The sequence below is a fragment of the Cetorhinus maximus genome, chromosome 12, assembly GCF_964194155.1.
Source record: "Cetorhinus maximus chromosome 12, sCetMax3.hap1.1, whole genome shotgun sequence".
Taxonomy (NCBI): Eukaryota; Metazoa; Chordata; class Chondrichthyes; order Lamniformes; family Cetorhinidae; genus Cetorhinus; species Cetorhinus maximus.
Window position 1 is genome coordinate 51,747,853 of NC_135890.1, and position 20,301 is coordinate 51,768,153.

A 20,301-nucleotide genomic window follows, 5' to 3' on the forward strand; every position below is an offset into this window, starting at 1 on the left:
CAGAAAGACCTCCTTGCTCTGTACATCCAGAGACATGGGTACCTGCGTTTGGAAACAAGCCTTCTGTGATGCTTTACTGCAAACTAGCCTCCTCTATTCTTCTCCACCTCTTCATAATTTAAGAATAGAGGAATTCCTATTGAATAATCCATGTTGCCAATTTAAAGCTGTACTGCCCATGAAGCAGTCTAAGAATTGCAGCAAAGGTCATGACATAAGCTTTGTAGAACTAAGCAAAATAACCAAATAAGCTAACTTCTATTACAGTAAATAAAATGGCCTTTTCAAAGTACTATCTGCTTCAGAACACGAGAACACGAGAAATAGGAGCAGGACTAAGCCACTGAGTCTGCTCTACCATTCAATACAGGATGATCTTGGGCTTCAACTCCACTTTCCTGCCCGCTCCCCATATCCTTTAATTCCCTAAAAGAGCAAAAACCTGTCTATCCCAGTCTTATATATATTCAATGATGGAGCATCCACAACCCTCTGGGGCAGCAAATTCCAAAGATTCATAAACCTTTGAGTGAAGTAATTTCTCCTCATCTCAGTTCTAAGTGAGCCCCTTCTCCTGAGGCTGTGCCCCCATGCTCTGGACTACTCGACCAGTGGAAACAATCTCTCAGCATCTATCCTGTCAAGCCCCTTCCGAATTTTGTATGTTTCAATGAGATCGCCTCTCATTCATCTAAACTCCAGAGAATATAAGCCCAATTTACTCAGCCTCTCATCCTAGAACAACCCCCTCAGCCCAGGGACCAATTTAGTGAATCTTCGCTGTACCGCCTCCAATGCAAATATATCCTTTCTTAACTGTGGAGACCAAAGCTGGATTCAGTATTCCAGATGCAGTCCTTTGTGGTATTTTTACTGAGTACTGCTAATAATTTAGCATGAAAGTTGAATAGAATGGATTGGAAGGAATAACCTTGCTCATTTGACCCCCATTTAAATGTCACAAGTTGCTTATAGACCTTAAAGGAAAGTGATAATTTTTTGAGAGGATACTTTTGGTATGCGTACATATACATATATATATATGTAATGCTAGACTGGAGGTTTTGAGGTGACAAGCATTACCACCTTGTTTTGCTCTGCGTAATGCCTCAAAAGTTCCGGAAAGCAGATGGTAATTGAAAAGAAAAAGCCCGGTGTTGCCTATCAGTTTGGGTAGGAAATATTTCAATAATGACATTACCCAAAATATGTAATGTTAAAAAAATCTATGTGACTCTCCAGTTATATTTATAAAAATACTAGCAACTTGCCTGATCATGTTCATTTGACAGTTAATGAATGTAATTTTTAAATATATACTTGATAGCCACAGAGCTGGGAGAGAGAACTTTTAAACTCATTCCATTGAGCTACCTAGTGACCAGAGCCTGCAGCTACCTTGTGAATATTGACAGAACAAAATTGTTGATAAAAACATGTGATATAACATCATGACAACAGGATGTAAAATATTATTTATTTCCAAACTGCTGTCTTTCCAAAAGGTTTTGCAGGCTACAACCAACACCAGATGATTCTGTCATTTTTTTTACTCCTACAACATCAGTTGGCATTTGACTTTGGTTTGTACTTTTCTTTACTTGGTATGAGAGATTCTTTGTATGGGTGTTACCTCATCTACCTGCCTTTGAGGTAGATTTCAGAGATTGCCACCACTTGGAATTTTAAAGATTCATTACAGAGAACAGGCTAACTTTGAACAACCTGTTCACCAACTGTAACAAGCAGTGTGACAGGGTATGTGTGAACTGACCCAATACCAGTGAACAGGATTGAATGAGCCATCCATTAATGGACAAACATTTACCAAATGCAATAACACTGTGCGCACACAACCTGACAAATTGAGAACGCAGGTAGTTCAGTGAAGCATTTATTGTTTATCTCATTCATTGTTTCATATGGAGCCACATGAGGAATGGGCTGGTGACAGCAATAATTACAGGTATTGAATATGCTATACATCATGAATGTTACTATCAGAATATTACAAACAATAATGAAACAAAACCAGACATATTTAACAAATGTAGTCAGATGTTCACCCTCTGCTGCAGTCTGGTTCATTGCACTGCAAAGGCCATTATAATGTTACAGTTGTGTTTAGTAAACTGTTTTCCATTTAATTCCATCTTATTTTATTGCAGCAGACAGCTACCCGAAGTACTTCATGTCCATGTTTTGTTCTGGCTCACATTCAAGATTGCATCAGGCTGAGCAACTCAAATAAGGGAGTGGGAACACAAAGAGGGAGGAGCTGCTGTTTTAGTTATACAGAGCCTGGGTCAGACCCCATCTAGAAAATTGTGTTCGGTTCTGGGCATTGCATCTCAGGAAGGATTCAATAGGCCTTGCAGATGTTGAAGTGTAGATTCACCAGAACGACACCAGGACTAAGAGAGTTAAATTATGAGGATGGTTTACATAAACTTGGCTTGTATGTCCTTAAGTCAAGAAGAGGGAAGATGGAACAGGTCGAGGTGCTTAAAATGTTAAAAGTATTGGATAGAGAGAAACTATTTCCTCGGACCTGATCAAGAACGAGGGGAGATAATCTTAAAATTAAAACTAACCCATTTTGAAAGGAAATCATGAAATAATTTTCATGCAGAGGGTATTGGAAATTTGAAATGCTCTTCCCCAAAAGGCGGTGGATGCCGGGACAATGGGAACATTCAAGGCTGAAATCGATGGATTTTTGTTTATAAAGATCTCAAAGGATATGAAAAGGGGATGAGGTAACTCAGGAACATTCATTAAGTGACATCATTTTCAGCCTTAAGAGCCAGTGAATGATAGGAGGATAGGGAGTTTGAGGGAGGCAGCCAGTTCCACTGTTCTGAGGGGGAAAATGACCCAGAATTTCCTGGAGGCTTGTACAACCTCATTGGGTTTGTTGGCTTTGTTTTCTGGTTCAATAGTCCCGGGAATTATGGTTCGAGTTGCACCAATATTTGCGCCACACTAAAATTTTGTGTGCCTGTGTGCTGCCGTTAATAACTTCAATGAAAGTATGAAAAATTGATTCTCAAAACTCTAACTCTTAATCTAACCAATGGCAATTCTGGATTTACGGTAGTTTCTTGGATTTACACTAGTTTTCTGGCTTTAAGTTGATGTTCCTGCTAATTCAGCCATTTAAACTGAAAAATAATGGCTTAGGTAAATGTATTTAAATTCGCAAGCCCGAAATAATTGATTAAAGTAAAATAAGATCTCTGCTGTTTCTTGATATTCTTAATTCTTAGCTGAGACCCCATCAAAATAATCCTTAGTCACTGTGTTCTAGGTTCAGTGTACATTGTGTACAATTGAAATGTCTCCATGTGATGCTGGTGGGAGTGAGAGTCGGGGGGGGGGTGGGGGGAAATTTATTTAGGTCTACTCTCGGGTCAGGATGGTCAGCATGTTTGGAGTGTGTGCCAGAAACTGAGGGCATGAAGCATGTCTGAATTTGGGCTTTAGACCTTGCAGGATAATGTCAGTATCTCTGGCCTCCTGAGGCTTGGTTTCCTCTGGACCAATTTGGGTTGGCAGCAATCCTCGGGTAAGTCCAGGGTGGCAGGGATGTCAATGTGGGGGTGGGAGATTGTTTATGGGAAGAGCATGGGCTGGCAGTGGCCCACAACAGTCCTGTGAAGCACTTGTGTCCCTTTGGGCTCTATATTAAAGTAATTTAAAAAGAGAAAAATTACCTTTCTGCTCGTTAAGACTTGCTGGTTCACCTGCAGAAGGAACTTAGAAAACTAGGTTGAGAGCACCCAGCACGTGCTCTGCTCAATTTTTAATGGATTTAGGAAAAGGGTCGTCAAACAGGCCTTAGGCCTGTTATTTACTTGTGCTGGGGCTTAAAGCCTGCTTAAGGCAGCCACCAAGGATCCCCAAATATCACCGGAACCAATGGGGCATTGGACATATTCCATGCACCCATGGGATGTGGGACACAGCAAACTCAAACTTGAGAAACTGCCAAATCAAAGACCAATTTCTCCCTGGTTTGTTTAATCTAAGACTTTTGTAGGTATCTTAAGTTGCTAATATCATCCAAATAAATGATGAAAGCATCCCCACTCCAGGAAATGAGCACAAAAATCAAAGCTGACACCCCAGTGCAGTACTGAGGGAGTGCTGCACTGTTGGAGGTGCTATCTTATGGATGAGACATTAGACCGAGGCCCCATTTGCCCTCTCAGGTGGATGTAAAAGATACCATGGCACTATTTTGAAGAAGAGCCGGGGAGTTACCCATAATGTTTTGGCCAATATTTATCCCTCAATCAACATCACTAACAAAAAAGATTACCCGACCATTATCACATTACTGTTTGTGGGAGTTTGCTGTGTGCAAATTGGCTGCCGTGTTTCCTACATTGCAACAGTGACCACACTTCAAAGTGCTGTAGAGTGCTTTGGGATGTCCTGTAGTTGTGAAAGGTGCTATGCAAATGCAAGTCTTCCTTCTTTTCAAAAAAATCGATGAGATAGAATGTTCCTGAAAACTTACTGCAGCATCCAAGATTGTCTCCAAATCAAACAATCTCAGACATTGGCTGCTCTGCTTTTAACCTCCCTGATTTGCCATTATGCTCACTGTGGCACAATCAATTTACTTTTCCAGGAAACATGGGAGAAATGGGCTGATCAGGATATGAAATAATAATTAATGGCAGGTGTCACCATTCCAAGGAATTCTGGGCCAATGAAGTACAAGCAAATAAGAGGAGTCTAGATGTCAACAGAGTGAGGAGATGCGAGAGATGGTCAGTCATGTGCAAGCACGGGCCGGTTGAATACGGTCTGTATTCTGCTTATTATAAACAACCGAACGACCATGCTGTTGGATTAATTAATCACTGGGAAGTATGGCCTACGTACCTAGCATTGCCCAGCCCATGCTTGTAAAACCCAAAACAAAATATCTACTGTTGGACGTGATTCTGGGATTGGGCAGCAGATGCTGAACAATCCTGAATGCATTCATAGCTACACTATCAACCAATTTAAGATAATCAATTAAACAGTGGCTCATTTATACTTGCTAGAGGCAACATACATTAATACGTAGGGACCCATACTCTGCAAACAAAAATAATATGTTCAAGTCTTGCATCTTTTTTGAATTACCCAAGAGCTTGGGGAGCCTATAGTTCTCCTTTGCTTTCTCCATGCCAAAGCCTGGATCAATCAGAATCGACTTGCCAACCAATCGTTTGAAATTTGGCATTCTTGTGTTTGTAGTGATGAGCACACGACTTCGGCAACATGTCCCCCTTTTCAGCAGTATTCAAATTCTCAACTATACTGACTTTGGTTTTCAGATTTCTATTCCAGCCATCCTAGGGCCTTTCAGAGTAAGAATGATGAATTTTATTCCGTTTTGCAGTCCTGGTTCATTCCTTTCAGAGAGGACATAGAATGGCTGGTATAGCAAATGGAAAACAAAAATAAAAATTGCTTTCTGAGGTGGTGATCAAGGGACATTATTGAGGCCAGGCAAAGAGAGTTTTACGCTGGAACTATCCAACATTCCACCTTTGTTGGCAATGTTTCTTGTCAACACCTTGCTATGTAACCACCAGGAAAAATGTTTTGTCATAAACAGTTCAATTTGTCTCAATTTTCTTTGTTAAACTAGGGAATTGCCAGACTGGGTTCAGGTCGCTCAGTGTGGGTTGGTTTTATTTTCTCTTTGTTTCCGTTTCTGTAACATTTTTTCATTTTACTGCATGTTTCCTCATTATCGTGTATTATTTCCTGCGTTTCAAGATAAGCCATGCTTAGTGCAGCTTTGATCCTTTCACTCGCAGTTATAGCCTTTCTCTCTGCCGACTCTACGCTAATTGTTCTGCTACTTAGACCCACTCTGGAAAAGCCAAAGGTCAGCTCAGTTAAAGTTATAAATTTTGAAGTTCAACAGAATTACAAAGTGGGAGCTCTTCCTATAATACAACTGGCTCTAGGTTTAGGACGTTTTAAATGCATTTAGTTCAGCAGGAAGAGAGTTTTGTTAATTGGTGCTTTTTGTTAGAAACATACATTGACAACAGTGCCTGCCCTTCAAAAGAAATTTCTTGTATGCGAAATGCTTTGAGGGACATGATCAGACACTGTATAGACACAAGCCTATTTTTAAATGCTTTTTGTCATTTCCCACAATAATTGTTATAGAAATTACATAGGCCTTTTTTCAGATTAGACCAGCGTATTTTCCATTATGCATGTATCTGCATTTTAACTTTTCTGTTGTAACATCAAATGGGTAAAGGAAAAGTTCATGGATAATAGAAGCTGCACTTATAATAAAGGTAAGAAAAATCCAGATGATTGGTTAAAAAATGGTATTCGAGCAACCTTATAAACATAATAGTCAGCAATTAGTTTAAGCTAACAATTCAACTGTTGATAAGATTTGGCTTTGTTCTTGTAGTTTATGGTGTTGGTTGAACTATTTGATTGACTTGCTGCCTAGTAACACTGGCAAATATCTATTAGTTTATGTATTTATTAAGCTTCTGTACACCTTATTACTGTATTATGCCTGGTGCTTTTTACTCCTGATAGCGTATTGACAGTGATATATTTGAAGGTCATGAAGAAAGAGTTTATAAAGTGCCTCGTCACATCTCTTGGGACATTCCAGAACTGCTCCACAGCCAATGGATTGCCCTTTGAAGTTCAGCCACATCGTCATGTGGTTAAATGCAGCAGTTCATTTCTCTGCAGCAAGGTCCCAAAAACAGGAAATGAGTTGAAGGAGCATTGATGTGTTTCTTTTTTCTCTGAAGTTGAGGACCTGAATAGTCTACTCCCTGCCCCTGTGTTTCCATGGTTTTTTGCAGCATTAGCTTGAGGAAGACTGCCACGCTTTTGTTTGAATAAAAATATGGGATCTTTAATGCTAACTTGAACATGCCCTTGGTTTAATGTCTCGTCTAATAGACAGCGTTTTGAGACAATGCAGCCCCCATATTACACTTGAGTGTTAGCCTAAATTAGGTGCTCAAATCCAAAAGTCTTGAGCATGTATAATCTATTAGCATTAATAAACACACTTTCAATGCAATTTTCTAAAATCCTGCAGGTAGTTGTTGATCAGGGACTCTGTTGGTTTTGCTTTTCCATATTCATTATTTTTTGGCTGATGGTTAGTATAAAGTCATAGAGCTACAGAATTTTACAGCACAAAAACAGGCCATTCGGCCCATCAAGCCTGTGGAAGGAATTGGAAAATGGGTATGTACGCCAGGTGCAATGCAAAATGAAGTGCACCACCTGTAAACTACCATTTGAAATGTTGAATTCACCTTTAAAAACATCTGGAAGTTCAAAGCTTTTAGCAGTATAATAGTATCGGATTGTCGTAAAAACTCAACTGGTTTGCTATGGGCCTAATGCTGGAAAATAGGATTAGAATAGTTAGGCCTTCTATCCAGCTTCATCTGTCCCACCCCACCCCCTTAAACAGTATATATTTCACCACATTTCTACTTCACTTTAGTTCTGAAGAAGAGTCATCTGGACTCGAAACGTTAACTCTGTCCTTCTCTCCACAGATGCTGTCAGACCTGCTGAGCTTTTCCAGCAATTTTTGTTTTTGTTTTAGAGTAGTCAGGTACTTGTTTGACCGGTGCAGACTCGATGGGTCGAAGAGCCTTTTTCTGTGCTGTAGACCTCTATGACTCTATGGCTAATTTCCTTGAGTGATGAAAAACCCTGCTGTCTTTTCTCGAGCTGGCCTATATGTGACTCCAATCCCAGACCAACATGGTTGACTCTTAACTTCTCTTTGGAGTGGTGTAACAATTTACCCACCTGTATGGAAGTAAGGTAACCCACCACCACCTTCCAGCCAACCAGGGATGCCAGCAGCATGCATCCCCCTGGCACAAATAGAGAAAATGAACTTTCTTGATATATATTAGGTCTCCTAATGCCATGTAGAGGAGTTAAATTCATGAAGATTGATAATGGTCCAAATTGTCCCATCAGTGTCTGAAGTGCTGTGCCCGATGCTGAGCAGGCAGAAAACTGCGTACTTACCTGGTTACGTTTTTTCTGGCCACGATGCAGAAGAATTCCCTCAGCGCAGGGGTCCACAGAGGGATCAGCAAAGAGGAGCAGCGTAGAGGACACACCCTGTTTCACAATACCAGCTGCCATATTCAGATAAGTGTTTAAAAGTCGCTAAGCTATTCAGTGTGTTAGTGAATGAGTGTGTGAGTGAATGAGTGAATGGGTAGGTGGGTAAGGTGGGTAGGTGAGTGAGGTGGGTACATGATGAATGGGTGAGGTATGTAGGTAGGTGAGGTTGGTAAGTGGTTTTTTAAAAATTCATTTACGGGATGTGGGCGTCGCTGGCTAGGCCAGCAGATTGCATGCGTTGGGTAGGTGGGTGAGTGGGTGAGGTAGGTGAGGCAGGTAGGTGGGTAGGGTGGTTAGGTGGGTGAGTGTTTAGTTGGGTAGCTGGTGGGTTAGTCCTGGTAAGGGTAGTCGGATCAAGTTGGGGGCGCTAATCAGGTCCAGTTGCGGGGCATAGTTGGGTCCAGTTGGTGGGGGGAGGGGTAGTGAGGTGGCTGGGTGGGTAGTCAGGTCATCAGGGGGGTAGTTGGGTCCACTCAGGGAGGTAGTCAGATCCTGTTGAGGGGGCAGTTGGGTTGGCTTGGGGATGTGATCAGGGGTTAGTCGAATTGGGTTGGCAGGGTAGTCGGTTGGTTGTGGGGGGTGATTAAGGGTTCAGTTGTGGAGTTACCTTGGTGTTAGACCAGATTTTCAGCTGTCTACCATTTCCTGGGTAACTATCAAGGTGAGCACCACGGACCTCTCCCAAGTCTCAGACTCTAACTCAGAGCTGCAGACATTCATGGAGGGTCCCAGGGAGCAAGGAATTGCCTATTGGAAGTTTAAACTTGCCAAGCAATTTCCATGTTGATCTACGCATCAGAACTTCTGCAGGGTTTTGACGTGCACCTTCAATCGTAAGTCTGTTCTCTGCTGACCCGGAGACTGGAAGATTTGGATCAATATATTATGTGTATCACATAGAGCAGAATACTGCACTCGTCGGGTGGGCGCGCGCCTGACCTGAACGAATGTAAAATGATGCGCGAGGGCGTCGGGTGAGCGCCCTGATGTCATCGAGCACTTGCGCAATATTTCGGTCGGCTGGCACGCCGACAGAGTCACATGAGGTGACATGTTGCTAACATTTTAAAATTCTTTATTTTTTATTTTCAAAATACATCAGTTTCCGGAGGCAGCTCTGTGCCTCAGGGAGCTTTTACTGCGCTTGTGCTTCTCCTGTCCCCACCCCAGCAGCACTGAGCGCTGCAGCGCCAATTAATGGCCAGCCAGCCTGAAGTCCATATGGGGGCCCGATTGCGGGTGGCAGCCAGGTTTGCGACTGCTTCCGGGCCCGCTCGCCACGCCCACCCGCCGCGGGCAAAATCCTGCCCATAGTGTTTAAGTCTGTGTGAAACTACAATAAGATAAGTTGGCCAGAAATTTCCTTTAGGCAAATATCCCTCAGATTAAATCCATTTGAGTTTCTATGGATTGGTCATTGGGAACATTTGTTTAGTGAACACGAAAAATAATTATTTTATCATAGAAGAACCATCTGTGGAGTGTTCAAATTTTCTTGTCCTTACTCAAATGTGCCTGAGGGTTTTGTGGAGTAATTTGCATTATAAGAGAGAAAGCATATTTGTTCAGTGACTCCCTTAAGAAATTAGATAATCGTTCTGAAGGGCTGTGACAAAATTCAAAATGATGACAAATGGAAACAAGAAACACTCTTGAAAGGAAAGTAAAGCAGATTAAAAACCATTTTTAAACTTAGCTGGGCAGGAATTTCTGTTAGGCGGTGTTGTTTCTTTATGTGCAATTAGTCTGAAATTGGCCAACACAAAAAGAAAAGTAATTTTAAACGTAAATTATGTCCAGCATAAATCAGGTTTCCGTGACGTTTCATGCTGATTTAAAAAACATATCTAGCTGCTCCCCCTGATCAAATGAATCACCATGACAAGATTCTACTGATTATGCCCATTTATGGGCCTTCAAAGAGACTCTTTAAATTAAGGGTGGAATTTTCTGTGCCCGCTGGCTTCGGGTGTCATGGTAGTCATGGGTGGACAATATGGCAGGAAGGCCAAAAATTGGCTTCATAACGTCGTGAAACTAGTTTGTAATCGTCCGCTCTGCCCATCAATGGCAGGCCGCGTTTCCTGCCACAGCACTTCGGGAACTTCATTGTAACACATCTGCGTGTCATTATAAGCCTAGCTCACTGGAATCATTGCCCCCACACTGGATCCTCCAAGCACGTTGGCATGTTTCACAATTGAACATAAACAACGTACACCTGGTGAGCTGCGCTTCACTCAGGACTTTGAGGCTTGTTTGCCTACCATGCTTTGTGCAGTACACACGGTCAACAGGGCCAAGCTTCGCAGGCAGTTTCACATCACTTCTAGGGGGGCTCGTGGGCAGGTCTCTACCTACCAGACCAGCCATCAGGCGGGGGTGGCTTTTCAATGGCTGAAGGGCTATGTCTTGCTTGAGGAAGGGGGAGAAGTAGCCTCAGGCAAGGGAAGAGTCTGCAGGGCAAGGGCTGTACTGGGAAAGTGGGTTATACCAGGGTACATGTGTGTGTGGGGCACATGTTGATCTGTGCAAGTGGCCTCAAAATGGTGAGGGCTGAGGAGGCAATCCCCTGAGGAGATGAGGCCAGATGGAAATATGAGGATGTGCGTGAGAGAGTGAGTGGTGATGTCTCTTGAACTGGCAGTGAGTGAGATGCCAGTGAATGTGTGATGGCCTTGTGAGTGTGTGAGTTGAGTGATGAGATGGTTACCTTACCCTGGCGGCATGGATGAGCTCATTCATCCTCTTTCTGCACTGGATAGCGAACATCTTCTGTGAAGCATTGGCATTGACCACTGCTGGCACCGCCTCCCAAGCTGGATTAGTGATGTTGCTGTCCCTCCTGCGGCCAGAGCTGGGGGTAGAGGACATCACAGCGGGCTACAATGGTGTCCAAAAGACGTTCCAAAGACGCATCACTGAATCGGGGGTGGGGGGTGCTGTAGTCTTCTTGCCTTTCGGGGCCATGTCTTCTGTGGAACAGTCCTGGGCTGGAAGCTCGGAGAGGTGTGCGCGTTCAGCTGCACTTTAAATATGGCGTCCGGTGAGATGACAGTGTGGCGGGCGAATGAGAGCCCTTCTGCCATGTTTCCTGGGAATGCATGATTCATGAGGTGGGATTGGGACGGCATGAAAAGCCGACATTGCGGCTGGCGAGTAAAATGTCCTTTTTCCCACCTGCTACCGCACTTAGTGCCAATCTGGGGCGATCGCCGGTGAGATTTCACAGTCCTGCCAAAGTCAATGGACTTTTGAATGGCTCACCACATTTTCCGGCCCCACCCCCGCTGTGATGGGGCTGTAAAATGCCGCCCTAAGCCTTTTTTTTGGTGGGGGTGCAAACACCCGAAAAGGCAAGCTTTAAAAACATTCACATTTTTAAAACATCTCTACGAAACTGACCAGTGTAACTAGCAAATGATTCTGTACAGTTTTTTTCGAGTCATTTTCAATTATTTAAAAGCGGGTCACCCTAGGTGGATTAAAATGCTTACATTTTTGTGATATACCCACTTCCAGCTGTGTTATCAAAACTGCAGTGTACCACTCTTAAATGTATCAAGGAACATTCTTTGATGCAATATTTTTTGAAAACAAGTTACAGATGAGAGATGAAACCAATTCTGGCTCTCATCTGGATGTAAAAGATCCCATGGTACTATTTAGCAGAAGAATAGAGGTGTTCGCCTCAGTATCATCGCTGATGTTTATCTTTCAAATAACGCCTAAAAACAGATTATCTGACTGTGGGCAGAATTGTCCCAGATTTGCACTAAGTGCATTAGCGGGCGGGGAAAAGGATGTTTTACTGGCCCCATTTCTGCCTCATTAATTATGCATTCCCGGGAAACGTGCTGAGTCTCTGGTAGAGTGTCCTCTGATTCACCCTCCCCACTGTCACCTCAGACCTTCAGTAAACTGGGGGCCATATTTAAAGGCTGCCATTGCAAAGAGCTAGCAGTCTTCAAGGGATAGGAAGCTGCTGGGAACTTGTGGTAAAGTGGAGTGCTGTGTACCTTTAAGAGAATGTATTTGACCATGTGACTGTATTGACCAATCGTGACACTACGCGGGCTCCTTGGGTAACAAGAAGTCTAGAGCTGGAGGTGATTGAAGAAGCACACATGGGGCAGAATTTTCCCCCCCGTCAGGGGGGAAGTTGATGAGCGGGCGTGTGCGGGCGCACTTCCGATCGGCACCCCCGATCGGAGGTGTGGCGCCATTTTATGTGAGCAGGCCAATTAAGGCCCGTCCAGTGTGATATCCACAGGGAAGCGCTATGTGCTCCCTGTGCGGGCGGTGGGGGAATGCCTAAAATTGAGAGTGCGCTCTTTTGCGCATGCGCACGAAAGAGCATAATCATCTCGCTGAGGCTAAGTGCAGCCTCAGGGAGATCGACTCTACATGTAAAAAAGATAAAAATAGAAAAATAAAATTTCCCTTACATGTCCCCTCGTGTGACAATGTCACATGAGTTGGGACATGTCAATAAATTTTCCACAATCTTTTTAAAAATTTTTAAAGCCTACATGAAACCTCATCCCGCCCGTGGATGAGGTTTCATGTTTTTTATAGTTGCCTCAATTGCCCATTGACAGGTCAGCGGGCGTGCAACTGATTCCTGAAAATTTAAATCGGGTGCGGTGATGTCGGGAGTTCCCCCCGATGTCACCGCATGTTATTTCATGCGTCGGCGAGATGGGGCCCCGCCCCCGCTCGCCAATGGTAAAATCCTGCCCATGGTGTTATAGCTCTGTCTTAGTTCCAATTAACCACCAATGTTTGTTCAGTTAACCGATCTCTCTGCCTATATTGTTTCCAGCATCAACTAATGTGTTAATATCAAGGGCGCAGCTAGCGTTCACTGGACAAAGCTGATTCTGACAACCAAAAGCATACAAGAACTGATGGCTGCCAAAGGGAGGAAACATGCTCGCTCCAGGTTTAGTGACGCCTCCCTGAAGCGCCTACTGGATGCAGTGGAGATCTGCCACGAAGTCCTCCAACCCTGCTCTGGACGAAGGCCAGCAAGCAAGGTCACCAATCCAGCATGAGAGGCTGTGGCAGCGGTGGTCAGTGCCAACACCCTGCAAAAGAGGTCAGCCATCCAGTGCAGGAAGAGGATGAGTGGTCTCATCCACTCTGCCAGGGTCAGGTACTCTTACCATCACACTCAACTCACACACTCACAAAGCCATCACACATCCACAGGGATCTCACACTTCAAGGAACAACACCACTAACTCTCACACACACCCTCACATCTCCATCAGGCTCATACCATCTGGAGCTCATGTCATCATCCTGTCCATGGCTCCTCCACAAACATTCCACTCAGTGCCATGTGTCCTGCTCACACTCTCTCCATCTGGTTTCATGCAGGAGAAGCTGGCTCACAATAGGGAGAAGTTCCAGATGGGAGGAGGAGTGGCCCACATTAGACCCCTCACTCACCTTGCGGAGCATGCCATCGCGCTGACTGGTGAGGATGTGGACCCTGCCTGCGGTGACAGTGAGGTCGTTGGTGAACACCCACCTGAGGATCCTGCACCACATCATCCCTCCCTCAATGCAACTGTGAGTGCTCTCTCTCCTGGTTTTGACTCTTCTGCCATGCACTAATTATCTCTACTTTGGTTCACAGGGAGCTCTGCCAAGTGACTGACACCCTCAGCCAGCCAGTCCCTCAGCTCCATCCATGTCCTCACCTCCAGCCAAGAGGACACCTCCTCCATTGAAGAGCTGGAAATAAGCAGCCTGGAAGATCCATCACAGTGCTTACCCACACCCTCCACCAGCGCAAAGACACACACCTCGATGGGACCTAGATCTAGAGCAGGCTCGGGTTCAAAATCTGGTGGTCGCCACATGGATACGTGTTTGCAGGAGGAGGAGGCAGGTTCAGCCAAGCTCCCTGACACTCGGAGAACTGCTGGGGAAGAGGCATCTGTGAAGTCCGAGTCTGATGACGAGCCCCTGGATTCAGCCTTCCAACTCATTGTGGAGAGTCAGCAGAAGGCGTGGGAACATCACACAGAGCTGTTGGAAGCCCTCAACAGAGTGTCATGTGAGTTGGAGGAGTGCGTCCACCTGTTCTCTGATGAAATGGTGCCCACATGTGCGCGAATGGAGGTCTTCATGTGAAGGATGGCAGGCTCCATGGAGACCCTGGTCCAGCAGAATGCGGAGATGCTTGCAGACCTGCACTCCATCATGGTAGCCATGGGTGAGTTCCTGCAGTGGCAATACGAGAGAGAAACGGGGCACCTCGACATCCCTCCAGGTGTTCCTTCCCCTCAAGGAGTCAGGCCGGGCCCCTCGGGCACCCGAAGGGAGGTGGAGCGGTAGCTGGACACCCCTGGGTCATCCACTGAGGAATCTCAGAGGCTGTCCTCTCCCTCTGAGTCCCTTTTGCCTGTGACCCTCTCAGCCTCACCCTCATCGCAGAGGGAACAGCTGGCCCACAGGAGGACAGCCAAAGCAAACCGGGGCTATCAAGGCCTCAGCTCGCCAGAGGACGCACGCCAAAGTCATTAGAGGCAACAGGGCCAACCATTTGCAATCCACCCCTGCTGCGGATGTCAGGGCAGCACCTAGAAGAAGTGGTAGGCCTAGAAAAGTTAAGAATTTCTGATCAGAATTGGTTGCATGGGTGAACACATTTTGTCAATTTATAATCTGAAAATGTATTCACTGTCACTGAATAATGTGTAATGGTGTCTTTCAGCATCATTTACAGGCTTTGTGAGTCCTCCCCTTGCATCCCCCCCAACCCCCACTAGCAGTTCAGCAGCAGGCAGCTGGACCATGAGTAATTCTGGAGGGAAAAGTGTGTGTGTGGGAGAGCCTTTCAGAGCCTTGTTCAAGCACTCTCCAACACACGGGGAGTATTCCTCCATCACACTCATCTCACTGTCCCGAGCATTTTCAATGCTGCCTGCTGGGGTTCACTTTCAGTTGTCCATCTGAGCCGACCTGCATCTCCACCCGCCCACTGATCACACTCCCATGCAGCACCTGTGCCCACCCAACACGAGGCTCCTTTCGCTTTCGATTTCAGAAGCATGGTGCTTGTTAAGTATGTTTTCAGCTCCCCTGTCCTTTCTCCTCCCCCAGTCACCTATGTTCTTTCCCCAATCACTGTTGACCCCTCTGGCATCACCTTCCACCTCCCCACCATCACTTACCAGCCAGAACCCTTTTCTTTCGGGGATGTCCAGGTGAACATGAATGGTCCCTATCTTCCCAAGAATCCCACCCCCATCAGCATTGACCTCCCCAACCTCCTCCTTCCCACCCCCAAGATCTGTGACTGCCTCCGAGTCCCACTAGCCACCCTCGCTATCCCTTCTACCACTACCATTGCATCCTCACCCTCCCACCCTACCGCCTCACTCTGCCCTCTCTCATTTTCACCATTCCACCCTACCACCCTCATTTGGCTCCCCAGAGGGCAGTCATCGATACTACAGACCCCTCGCTTCCACATTCACATGGACATACCCCCTTACCCCTTCCTCCACCCTTACCTTTCCTCCACCCTTACTCCTTCCTCCATCCTTCACTCCTCACCCCCCCAAACTCCTCCCTCCCTCTGAACTCCTTCCTTCCCCCGAAGTTCCTCCCCACTTCCCCCGAAGTTCCTCCCCCCTCTGAACTCATTCCTCCCCCCAAAGCCCTGCCCCGAAGCAGACCCCAGCATTAACGATCACCTTTCACCTTCCATGAGCTGCTTTGCGCTGGAGCCATGTCTGTCAGAATCCTCCAGGGTCCGGTAGCTGTAGGGCTCCAGCATCTTCTGCTCCTTGGATGTCCGCGATGTGAGCAAGGCCCTAACGGTAAGTCCCGACTTCTGCACGTCACACTTGTCAAGATGTGTTCTGCGCCGACGTGTTTTCCTGCCAATGTGGGCGGTAAATTTGATTTGGGGGGACAATTCCGACAAGCAAGGCTTATAATTAGATGCAGATGTATTAAAAAGATGTTCCCGACGTGTGGCAGTGGGAAATGTGCCCCGGCATTGACGGATGGAACGGATGATCGCAAACTGGATTCATGACGGCGTGAAACCGATTTCTGGCCTTCCTGCCATATTGTCCGCTCACGCCCACCATGATGCCTGACGCCAATGGGGACGGAACATTCCAGCCTATGTATCTCATTGCTGGTTTAGGGTTTCTGCTGTATACAAATTGCCTGCTGCATTTCCCAAATTACAACACTGCCTATGCTTTAAAAGGTGCTTAATTAACTGTAAAGTGCTTTGAGGTGTGAAAGGCGCTATATAAATGCAAGCTCTTTTTTTCTTAAATCTGCTTTCGTGGTGAATATTGCGGTCAACTGTTCACTCGTAATGTTTTGCTGCCTTACATTCCTCCATTTTCACTTTATTAAAGGTTATCCAGAAAAAGATTGGATTCAGAAATCAATTGAATTCCAGGCACAGTGAGCATTGTTCCACAGGAAGCAAAGTTATGCAATGGAGAACAGACTAGAATTTGGTGTTGCTGATTTTGTGTGTGGTTAACTATAATCCCAATTTAGAAGCATCACTCATGCAATTTTGAAGGCAAAGTTAACTTCCATCAAGAAAAATCCACTTGTACCACATCACTTACTGCTTCTTGGCTGAAAATGATCCTGATCAAAGGATCAGTCGCCTGAGGGCCTGTTAGAAGGTTTCAAGATGTCCTCCAAAAATGATCGTGAGTCTTTTCCGAATCAAGGCCTGATGGCCTAGTTACAGTTTAACCTGAATTGCAGAACACTAAAACACGGAGTGAGGGGGATGGAGGGAGAGAAAGTGGAACATAATAAAAAGAAAGAAACCTCACCCCTGGGAGGCGGGCCAAAGGCATTAGACTCCACGCCCTTGAAATCTCCTCCACCCGTATTGCACATATGGAAATATGTCTGGTTATTAAGTCTCAGCCAATCGAACTCTAAGCAAAAATGCTGTCGTGTTCAGCCACTCAATACCAGAGAAGCACTGGGCTGCCTGGCAACAGGTTTTGTGCTGAGGTGGCAATTCTTGGAGAGGCAGAGAAGCAGGGCTCAGAGCCAGTTCATGCAAAGAAGGAGAGTTGGGTGTGGGTGTTTGGTGTGAAAGTGTAGCTGGAGCCCCCACTGATGGTGGACATTGTACACTCACTTATAAGTTCCACATTAAGCAGACTTAGAAGACTTCCCATGTTAGAGACGTGTGAGGCAGACAAAGCACATGCTTTGTGTCTTTTATACTATCATTACCATTCCCTTTCCCTGTGCTCCATGACATCTTGGTCATTTATCTCCCCTGCTCTCCTATCCCTGACCTTTTCTTTTGCTCCGCCAGATGCTGCCAGACCTGAGTTTTTCCAGCACTTTCCGTTTTTATTAAAGCAGATGCTTATGTCTGATATCCGTAGCTTATTTTTCCTGGAAAAGCTGGGTAGCTTGAAGCCAAAGGCTATAACTTGAGAGGCGCCACTCCTTTATCAAGCGTGGCTGACCAGGAGCCTTTCCCGCTCTTACCGTCTGCCATAGGCGGTGTTGGAAGGGCTTGCAGATTGACTGTCAACCTTGTTCTGAAGAAGTCATGATATTGGACTTGAAATGTTAACTCTGTTTCTCTCTCCCTAGATGCTGCCAGACCTGTTGAGGTTTTCCAGCACTTTACGTTTTTATGACTGCCACCCTGTTTGCCCACGCTATGAATGCACCTTCCTTGGCCATCAAGCCCTGGAGTGACTCGAACCTGGAGCTTTTGGCCCAGCAGCAGGGCCGCTGATGCAACATGAGACCTCCCACATTAAGTAGGTAAAACAAAAATAATTAAGATATGTTTAATTGTACAACTCATTTTTATACGGAAAAAAATACTTGCATTGTGTCACAGGGAGTCTGTGGTACTTTTATAACTCAGGAGGGGGGGTGGGGCTCAGAAGCGAAAAGGTTGAAAGCCCCTGTGTGAGATGGCATTTAATTTATTAATGACATGCTACCAGAGTGGCAGAAATGCTGAGCTTTCAAATGAAGGATGTTGTTGAATGTGATTTTGTTCATGGGAATGGAAAAAAAACTCAGCAGCCAATAATGACTCTCCTGTACAAGGAACATAGTGAAGTATAGAATTATAAAATACCATTTTGATTCATCTGACTGGCTCCAGAACTCAAGTACAGAACACACCATTCACTACTTATATCCCTCAGTTAAATAATAATCCTTTAATACTTCTGGAGCAGCTAGCAAGCCAGTTAGGTGGATTATGTAATAAAAAAAGGTGGTAACCCATCTGTGGAATGTACAATATTTCTGAAAAATTGAGTGTCGCGAGTTCTAAAAGATAATTTTCCTCAGGGTGTCCTGTATTTATCAACTCTATAGTGGATAAACCATGCAGTTACGTGACAGTAACAAATATTTGTATTGTGCCTGTAAAGTAGGAAAACACACTAAGGAAATAAAATAGATGCAGAACTAAAGAAGGGAATGTTAGGGCGATGTCGAAAAGCTTATGCATGGAGGTCAGTTTTCAGGAGGGTATTAATGGAGGAGTAGGGAGCTGGAGAAATATATGGGTTTGGAGTGGGGGAGGGACCTTTTTAATGTGGAGGCTGGAACCCCAGAATTCCATTGAGGCAATAACCATAGCAACATTTGGCTGTGTATACTGACACCACAAGTCACTGCCATAATGCAGATGATTGACTAATTTTCCCATTAATTATGCCTGGAGACCACACTATTGTAAGTAGCTGGGATTGATTTGATGCATATAATTTGTACAATATAACTATCCTCCACTAACTGTATTTTGATGTTGAAATAATCTTATCGTTTCGGTCACCGGAGGCACCGTAGATTAAAACCATAAGCTTCCCCACTTCAAACTCAGTAGTGTCAATATTCACACCAATCTAATAATGCATGAGCAAAAATGTCTGTAAGGATACAGTAAGTGAGGGAATACAAATGATCATAACAGTGCTGTGAAACTTACATCATAATAGCCATGCACAAAATCAGTGGTGTTAGTGCTAATCTCAGCAATGTAGACGATGGAAATAGCAGGATAATCTTTATTTAATATTCACACTGCTGCTGTGGAAACGTTGGGATCCAAACTCCACAAATAGTCATGGTCAGTTGGGCTTTGTAAGGAGAACTGTTACAGGCATCTGTGAGGGAGGTTGCTAATGTTATGTTCTTCTATTCAATGTAAACAATCACTCATACAACAAGGATTGGTAAAACAATAATCTGGGCTTTTTATTTGCAGAAAGACTATATACGCACAATGTTAACTGGGAGACTATGTACACACATCTGACCTCGACCACTGCTGCTGTAGACTGGGTATAAAATCATGGGGTTACTACATCACACCCTGCCTCAGTGGTAGTGATTGACAGCAGTTGAAGATATGTCTCCTTAAAGATACTTGTGCATCATATCACAACTGCTTTTTTCCCAAACTAGATGTTTACCTTTAAAGAATCAAACTATTTACACGACAGCAAAAAAAAAACATTGTGCCTGAATATACCATTTTACAAAGCAATAAGTGTGGCATATCTCTGAAATGTGTTGGCAGTTTGCTTATTTGTCCAAACTTAGTTATGGTGATCTTGGCTGGAGACAGCTATACAGTTTCAGAAAGCTGGTTAGGGGTGTTGTGTTTGTGATACATCTTGGACCGTGTCGTATTTGTATTAGGGTTACTTGGTGTTTCTGATTGCGGTATTGCTCTGATTTGGCATCTGTTTTGTCACACTGTCATGCCATTTGGTATTCATACTTGATATGATCTTGGTTCTAGGCTTTTGCTGATGTTCAGGTTGGGCAATTCGTTACCAGCATACTGGTCGTGGGCACCTTTCATCTTCCCCAACTTTTTGAGTAATGCATCTTGCGTTACTTCTGGGAGTATCAATGAGTGATGACTGGAGACGGTTGTCTGCAATTTTTTGCCGAATAGCAATTCCACAGGTGAAGGAACAGTCACACTGAGCGGTGTCGCTCTAAGATGCAGTATGGCTATGTATAGATCGTGTTTTATTTGACGGCACTTCATGATTAAGGATTTTACAGTTCAAATCATATGTTCCACCATTCCATTGGATCTGGACTATTGTGGTGATGAAATGTTAT

General features: G+C 44.7%; 1 long non-coding RNA gene across 2 annotated transcripts; it reads left to right on the forward strand.

Moving 5' to 3' along the window:
* The first annotated feature begins 5,892 nt into the window (after positions 1-5,892).
* Positions 5,893-19,691, forward strand: LOC144687072 (uncharacterized). 2 transcript variants are annotated; one of them, XR_013578052.1, is made up of 4 exons: positions 5,893-6,326; positions 16,563-16,611; positions 17,788-17,960; positions 19,430-19,691. It is a non-coding gene; the product is annotated as an uncharacterized LOC144687072 (long non-coding RNA). The 2 variants fall into 2 exon arrangements; XR_013578053.1 differs by lacking the exon at positions 5,893-6,326 and adding an exon at positions 9,073-9,209.
* Positions 19,692-20,301: the final 610 nt, after the last annotated feature.